Below are 8,909 nucleotides of genomic sequence, written 5' to 3'. Positions count from 1 at the left end.
GCGGCGCCGGAGCTCTGCTGTGTACATTACGGCGCTGTTTAATAGCGCACACAATAGCCGCGGAGCTTAGCCAGGCCCCAGTGCTGAGTCAAGTGTGTGCCGCAAGGCCTCGCTTCCTTTCTCATGGCCCTCTTGCCTTTGAAGTTAAGCTGCGGCAGGCTCAGCTGTGCTCAGCAGGAGGGCCTAAGGTTTGAATATTCAGATTTCATCTCTGTTTATAGAGTGGGCTTTTGAGATGTAGGAATTCTGTTACATTGTCCAGTGTCTGGGGGGAAGGGTTGCCGAGGTTGTTAATGGGTCCCGAGGAGCTCCAGCCGTTAGGCTCTCCACTGTAGGCCCCTTCTGCTCCTGCCAGACATTAATGGCCACATGGACCTACACGCATAATATCAGGTACTTTTAACAGACCTTTCTAATTGCGTCTCCAGTTTTACTTCTGGTTGTTTCGTAGTGGCTGCATGCTGCAGCAGGCAATATTGAAGCTGTTCCATGTAATGAGCGTTGGTTTAAAGTTGCTTTTGGTGTGCTACGGCTTTCCGCAGTAGCTGGCTCACACACACGTGAGGTGTCCTTGGTTTTCATGAGGAAAAGAAGTGCGAGATTGGATAGCATAGCATGGAAGACATGGATTTGCTAAGCCCCGTGTGCAATACTCTCATGTAGACATGCGTTCAATAGCCCTATTAACGAGCACCCAGAAAGGGAAAGGAGAGAAGTATCTGCCGGCCGTGTCCTTGCTTAGCAGCTCCAGACAGACAGAAAAGAATTCTTCTATTTCTACTAAATGACTTGGGAAGAATGTGTTGAAGTCTCATGAGGCAAAAGTCATCTGGAAATTGTCTTGTTTATCCAGAAGGTGGCTGCAAAAATTCACAAGGTGTGCAGCAGCTAGGACTAGGCTGGAGGCAGAAGTAGCTCCATTACTACAAAGTATGCTTTCACAGAGGAGTGCTTCCCCATCCCATTTGTTTCTGATTACAGAAGAATAAGCAGCTTTTGAGCAGTGTGTGAACGTTAGCACAGAGCTGCGTACACGCCGCAGAAGAGGCAGGCTTGCCAAGCAGTTTGTTGCCTCTCAACAGAGAATGGCACTTCCCAGATTGTAGCCAAGGTGAGCCTGTGATAGCCCTTTGCTGCTGGGCCCTATTACAAGCCGTAGACCCCTCCAAAGTTATTCCTGCCATTTTGCTTCTCTTGTGAGCAGTTGTTTCCCATTCCTTATCAAGCATTGATAAATGAATGAGTAGGAACAGAAATATTGAACTGGGTGAGCTGTTTTAGTACTGGATAATTCTAGGATCCATGCAGTGTAATTAAAGGTCAATGTGCTCCTTGTTATTTAAGGTCACCTTCTGTATTCAGAATTGCACCTTAGACTTCCTCTGCTCAGGAGGAAGTAAAGTGTTATAAATGAGTGAAGTGACCTATTCTACCTCTTCCTACACCTCTGGAAACCCTGTACATTGTGAGCACTACCCATTAGGAAATGCTGCACAGAGCAATTTTATATTTGCATAGGATGTATCCTGGTCTCTGCTTTTTTCTTGCCTCTTCTGTTTTATCCCATGCAAAGTAACTAAGCAGCCTAAAGGAGAAGCTGCAAGACAGGTGTCATTTACTGAACATTACAGTCGTCTAGCTTCAGTGTCTGGCAGAGGGGGCTCATAGAGAGCCAAGTGTGAATCAAGCACCTGCTATTAAAAGTAAAACATTAAAGCAGGATTCTGATGAGTTGCTGGGGAGGGTTCTTTGTGGTTTGTTGCTTGGGCTTGTTTGGTTTTTTTAATATTCATAAAAATGGATTTCTTAAAGCAACAGGGACAGCAGTGAAAGGAAGGACAACATCCGCATCTTCTCCGTGTGATTAGGGTATTTGCATCAAATACTTTATTATGAAGGCTGAAGAACAAGAAAAGCACATTCAGCGTCATATGTTATGGCACAATCCCTCTCTGGTGGAGCAAACAATGGGACCATTATACAAGCTGACATATTTTTTGTTTCTAATATATTCTGCTTCTTTGTGTCTGTGTGTGCTTAAATAGCAGGCACAGATGTACTGTTTCCAAAGGTCTTTGACTTGTCATGAGAATACTGTCTTTACCAGTAAAATAAATTGATTACTAGTGGCAATGTTAACTATTATACAAAGAACACAGCTCTGGTGGGCTTTGTTAGGTTTTAAAGAAAAGGTGATTATTTCTTCCTTATGACAGTTTGAAAGGTTTGCCATGTGGATATGGAAAGATTTTACTCATGAATATGCAGAGGTATGGCAACAGGCCGGGTAGCCAGATCTCCGGATTCACTATTAACTGTGATTGAGTTAGGAGAAGAATCAAAACAGACAAGCAAAAAATGTACAAAATCAGCATGGAGGCGATTGGTAAAATATTAAATTGTGAGAATATTGCAAAATACCAGCTTTGGAATGTAGTGTCAGAGTGATGACATAAATACAGGGAAAACAGTGCCAGCTGTGGTGTTGCACAGTGTATCAGGTTCATGGTAAGGATGCCAAATTCTTTAACAATACTTTTACCTAGCAATTCTTTCTTTATGTGATGCCCTTCAGCTCTCTGATCAGTGACATCAGGAGACTGGCTTATGACACAGGCCACCTTATCAAGATGCGTTGCCATTTTTCCAGGAAGCATTATAGTTTGCTGGGGAAAAAAAAGCCCAACAGCCTGGGCAGGTGTTGCAACATTAGCCAGAGCAGAGAAATTAGTGCAATAACAGAGTAAACAAAAAATAGATGCACAAAATACCTGCTTGTTATGTCACGAGTAATGCAATGCCAAAGAATTCTGAAATGCACGCTCAGAGTAAATATTTTACTAGAACCTTTACTTTTGTGCAAGTTGCTGCTCTGCCACATATTCCAAAAGTTCTCTTCCTACAGATCTCATGTTAAAATAATTTGGGATCTTTTCCAATCTAATTTCAACTGCTGCAAATATTTTGTGTAACGAGATTGGAAACTATCCATTTGCTCCCCCTAGAAAATTCTATGAGTTCTCCCTTGATTGCAGTTTAGATCATGCTGCTAAACACTAGTTTGGAACACAAATCAGGCTCCTTGTTGATTGCAGTTCAATTCATGCTGCTAAATACCACTTCTCTGATCAGCAAGATGCTGCTCCACAGGCTGTGACCTGGGCCTTTCAAAACCATGCCTGCGTAGTTTTTACATAAGTCGTGTTATTAAAATTAGATGCATCCTGTCAAGCCATAAGTAAAGATAGAGTTCTTACTGGATCAAACCTCCCCTTTTTATGAAAGTATTTTGTAGTGATTCATCTAGTACTGGTGACAGCTATGCATTCCTTTGGCACACGTAATCTGCCTCTCCTTTAAATTGTTAACTTTTGTTCAAATAGCTAGGTCATCATTAATCTTTCTCCTGGTTAAAAGACTTTCCCCCAGATTCATTCTTTCTCAGGTTGCCGAACATTTTTTTTTATTCTTCTTACTGGAGAAAACACTCTTAGTTTTCACAATTACTTCTCAGGTTCGGGGTGATGTAAAGTAGAAGACTCTTAACTAAAAGCTAGGTCCCACGGCAACACCTCACTGATGAGGCTTTTTTTTCTGTTCTTGACTGTTAAATGCCTTCTAATGGTGCATAGCCATGCCCACCTCATTTCACATCAGCACTCTTGCATTTGATTCCTTTCATTTCCCCAGCACCATTTTCCCCTGCCCTCTTTCCTTTAGAGCACCTCCAGCCCCATGACATTTATAAGCTGCTAGTAGAATTCTGTGTGAGTGCTCTGCAACACACTCTTGTGGCATATGCACCTATGAAAGTAACTTCAGCAGTGAAATTTGCATCTGCTCTGCCACAGAATTCCCTAGGAGAGAATGTGGAACATTCTTATATTCATTCTCTGACCAGTGGTGCAATATGGTATATGGCAGAAGCTGCTAGTTGTGATTGGTTTCTTCTTGCCAGGAATATGTTGTACATGAAGAAATTACCACAGACCAAATATGTTTCACTTCCACAACCTTTTCCACCTTGTGATAAGACAAGAATCAATGAATCACAGTGTGTTAGTTCTGCAGAGAGTCTCAGCATTATTTCAAGACACTCTTCAAGAGAGCATACAGCTTAGTTTTCAGAAGTGCCTAGAATGTCTGCTCTCAATGGACAACCACCAGACAGCTGTGTCTATGCTTCTTTTGAATCAAATTCTTTGTCTCTAAAAGCTTTGCATAGTAGGTGTTCCTCAAAATTCATGTACAGTTCAATTCTAGAAAAGCATCCAAAAATATGACCTTTGTTGCAATATTTAATATCTTATCTGTGTCGTGTGTGAGAGAAGACATGGAGAACACTCTCCCTCTACACTGACACTCATCACATTTAGGAAAACATTTGATTATAATTTTTCTTTAAATGAGTGATCTTTTAAGTCAAATGAGTTTTGTAATTCTCAAACTATTTTGAATCTTCAGTCTTTCCAGTCCCCACCTCTGTACTGCTTTTTAAAGCTTCAAGTGAATTCTGGTTGCATTTTTATGGGCCATGGAGGTACCTCCATATGTTTTAGGAAGACTGGATTTTGTACTTCTTTCATTTCTCTTCATCAGCATCCTGTTCTTCCTGCACTTATCCAGCCTTCCTTAGATGTTCCTCAGCCTGCTTATCTTCTGGTTCTCTAATTTAAATTAGCTAAGCTCCTTTCCATGCTTCTACCTTATTCCTAATATGACTTCATATATATGTCCACTACGTGTCTATTAACCAATGCTCTTAAAACACAGAGCATGCTGTGACCTGCAACATTTATAAGGGAATGGGTACCCAGCCAAAGCAAGGAGGTAAAAAAGGCAGGTTTTTTTACAACCTTTCTGCACCGCTCTTCTGATTAATAAACCTGCTTTACTCTCTATGTCTTCAAATTGCTCAGAATTATACAGCTTACTGAAACCCCACCTCAACTGAATGAAGGGTGGCACAAAACGTTAAAGGAGCATGGGAACAAGTTTGCTTTGTCATAGCAATTTCTAATCACACCTTTTACATCATGTGGTCGTGCTGGTAATGAAAATATTATAGTGAAATAAGAATAAATGTAAAATATTCATTCAAAAGCATCTACCAGCTGCAAATACTATATTAATATAAAGACTGGTCTATCTAATCAGTGTTCACATTTGAAACGAGTAGGCCTAACAGCTTCTGAGATATAAGTAAATGAAAATTCATGATTCTGTATTGTGCCCAAGAGCCAACTTTACTGCTATTGCCATATAATTATTTATAGCTGCAAACTATCAAACGGAATTGCTTACCACCACCTTACTATATGTGGTAATTGATGTGAAGTGAGGCATTGCGTCCCCAGCTGACCCCAGCGTACTGAAAGTCAGAGGGATTATATCTAACTCAATTATGATTGATATTATCAAAATCCATGAAGCACAACATGGTATAACAGGCTTTCTAAGTGTATCTATTGATTGTTGCTCTACGTGTGCCTCTGTGTGTGCGTGTGTTTTCCAAGGCTGTTGCAATGGAGCTGTCTCTAGGGAAAAGAGGAACAGTATTGCTAACAGTTTCCATGTATATATATTTATTTCTGATGACTTAACTCACCCTCATTGCTTCATAGGGACTGACAGAACTTATACTAGAAATGTCCAGGCTTACTAGCTAAGAATTTTGCTACATTGAGGAAATTTGCAGCATGTTTGGTGCAGTTGAAAACCAAAATATTCTGTGGTCTGTTTGGCTGTGATTAGAGTAGAACAGGTATTCCCATGTTCCAGTTCTTGATTTTGCTGCCGCTGTGCCAGTCTGTCAGTCCATCCAGCCTGTCTCCTGTAGACATTTCCAAAAAAACAATCATAAGCCTGGAGCAACAAAATTAAGTTTTTCTTGTTGTGTTCTTACTATTTCCAGCAATCCAAAATTAATCCAAAATATCTATATAATTTTGTCCAATAATCCTTGTTGGACATTTCTTGCATGAGTTTTCTCCAGTCACCTTGTGAACCACCCACATATCCACCCATGATTTTGACATCCAAATATAGTATGGAAGTCTGGTTTAAATAAGAACCACGTAAAGAAATATGTATTTCTACATATGTACTGCTTTCCAATTTCACAGGTTGCTCCCTATTTGATATAGTATGAGAAATGGTGGCTGTTTATTCCCAGTTCATCTCTTCCATGTTCAGGCACGTCTCTATGGGACTCTTCACAACTCCTTCCTTCAGACTTTCCCTTCCTAATCAAAATTTTTCAGAAACCATTCAAAGTCTTGCTTGTCCTTGTTATTTTTTTTCTATGCTGTTCTGTAATACCACGTTTGAGGTGCAACAGAAAGAAGCACTCACAAACTGTGCGTAGCATTTATATAAAATGGTGGGGGTTTTCTATTCCTTGCCTAGGCATTGAATTAATATTTACTGCCCATACTGACTTCCTCACTTAGCAAAGTGATAATGTGTTGTTTAGAGTTACATATTGTGTTTCTGGTCTGGGGTATGATCTTCTTCTTTCCCCCCAACTATGCAATGTTTTCTTCTGTCAGCATCTTACCTCTTCAGCCATTTTATTACCAAGTTGCTCAGAGATTCTTCTCAAAGTCTTGATCAGTCTAAATTTTGTCTGTACTAGGTAATGTTCAATTAGCAATTGAATCACCCACAGAATAGGCACTTCTCCATTTTCCCAAGTTAGTTAGGAATGTGTTGTAGCACAGGTCACAGAACAGAGCTCTGTATGAAGGAACATCTCCTTCAACATGAAAAAAAAAAACAATTATTTAGCCATTCTTTAGTGACCAGCATGTAGGATGAATGAATTCATATGCTGAAGGAGAGGTTTTACTACTTTGCCTGTCCTTTTTGTGGTTTTGTTTTGTGGATGCAATGTAGTTCATTCCATAAAGCTGAGGAATTCAGCAATTCACGTGGCCTATTTTTACTGACTTTGCAAGAACTATCCAAAGAGTCAATCCCTGTGACATCACAAAGTGGCCATAACTGAATGTCCGGTCACTGTGCAGTTAGAGCAGATTGTCTTTCAGGTATTTGGCAGTTAACAGGAAGATCTACAAGTTAGTTCTTCATAAGGTTATAATGGGAAGTCTGGATAGATTCACAGGAAATAACAGTTACAGCTACTGAGATTTTAGTTCCTTCAAGTAAAAGCTCCTGTTATTAGCAGAGTAGATGTTTACGTTCTTTACAGAGTTTCTGTAAAGTTCCTTCTTTTTTACTTCAGCCTTTCAAGACTTGCCCATGGCTGTGTAAAGCATCCAAGTGGCTGATGTAACCAACCTGTTCTTTGCTTAAAGACAACATTTGGGCTACAGGAAGTTAGCTTAGCAATTTTACTCTTTGTAGGAACCCTAACCCAATACCTACCCTTTTTGTAGTTGTCAACATAAGCCACTATATTAGAAGATTCAATATGCATTTCAGAAGGAGAAATTAACCAAGCTGTGAAGATTCTTCTAAAGAAGTGCATTTTCCTGACACATCTGGTACAAGAATGCCTGGTACAATGCACTACCTAAAATAGGTTGACAGCATGCTTGTATCATGTTTTTTTCCTCAGAAAATGATATACTAATTCTCTTGCTGTTGCTATCTAAATTCAAAAGAAATAGTATTTACATGGGCTGTATGCTCAATACCCTCTGAGGTCTCTTACCTTCTTTATCCAGTGTTCTGCATTTTCCTTAGGCAAAATCTGTGTCTTAAGCAAAACTTCTTTACTGTCAGGTTTAAGAGGGGACTGGAGCAGGTTGCCTCAAAGACTTTGTGGAGCCTTCTCCTCTGGGGATAATAAAAAACCCACCTTTGCAACCTGCTGTGGGTGACCTGCAAGGGCGTCAGACTAAATAATTCCCAAAGGTTTTTTCCCAACCTTTGGTATTCTGTAATTCTGCGATCTCTTGCGCTTTTTTTTTAGCTGGTAAAAAATATTACCTAATGTAGGAAGTGAATGAAATTGCATTTCCTGACTTCAGTTATTTGGAGAAAAAAAACCAGATGATCTGTCTTTGAGCAACCATCAAAGGCAAGATACCTACCCTGCACTTCAAATTCCACTCCAGATGCCAGCAAGCAAGTAACTGGCCATGGCGTTCTCAAGCACTTTAGACCAGGTGTAACTTTCATGCTTCTATGGCATATGACACGGAGTGCACATGCTAGTGGCTGACCCAGTGTTTAACAGTGATTCACCACTGGAAATAGTCTTTGAAATTCATAAATTCAAGGCAAGCCTGTTTTATGGGGACTGATAATGCTGTATTAGTTGCTGGAAGTTAATGAGGTCCTGTGTTTGAGTACAACCAGATTAAAATGAAAAACGAACCACATTACATTCTGTTTCGACAATTATTATCAGTTGGTTGTAATATAAATATGCAAATTTTTCAGCTTGACCTTTAACATTCTCTGTAGAGACCATTCATCTCTTTAAAGTATTAATTTAAGTTGTAAAAGGATCCATACATCATTGCATGTCATTTTGAAAACAAATATTAATCAATTTTACACTCTGAATTGCCACTGTGTAAGTGTAATGTCCATTATTTTGGAGCAAGTCAGTGGCAAGAAATTTACATATTCATTTCTGGCTTAAGAAATCATATGATAATACAAGTACAACACAAGAAATTCAAAAGACTTAAGACCTTATCATCATCTATTCAATAGCAAAAAGCCTGCCTTTGCATTCTCAATGCATTGGTATGCAGATTAGGAATATGTTTCTCATTCCTATCAGTATAACCTTGAAAGCTGGTGACAGCTGAAGTGTAGTCATAAGTTTTCTAACAGAAAAATAGAACCGAAAAAAGGCAACAAAATGAGTGTAAAGGATACGGCAATTTTAAGTTTTGTGATAAGCTTTTTGATAGTGTATCTGAGTACGT

Source organism: Pogoniulus pusillus, chromosome 20 (genome assembly GCF_015220805.1).
Source record: "Pogoniulus pusillus isolate bPogPus1 chromosome 20, bPogPus1.pri, whole genome shotgun sequence".
NCBI classification, from domain to species: domain Eukaryota; kingdom Metazoa; phylum Chordata; class Aves; order Piciformes; family Lybiidae; genus Pogoniulus; species Pogoniulus pusillus.
The sequence above is the reverse complement of the archived record's forward strand: the minus strand, read 5'-3'. Positions refer to the sequence as shown.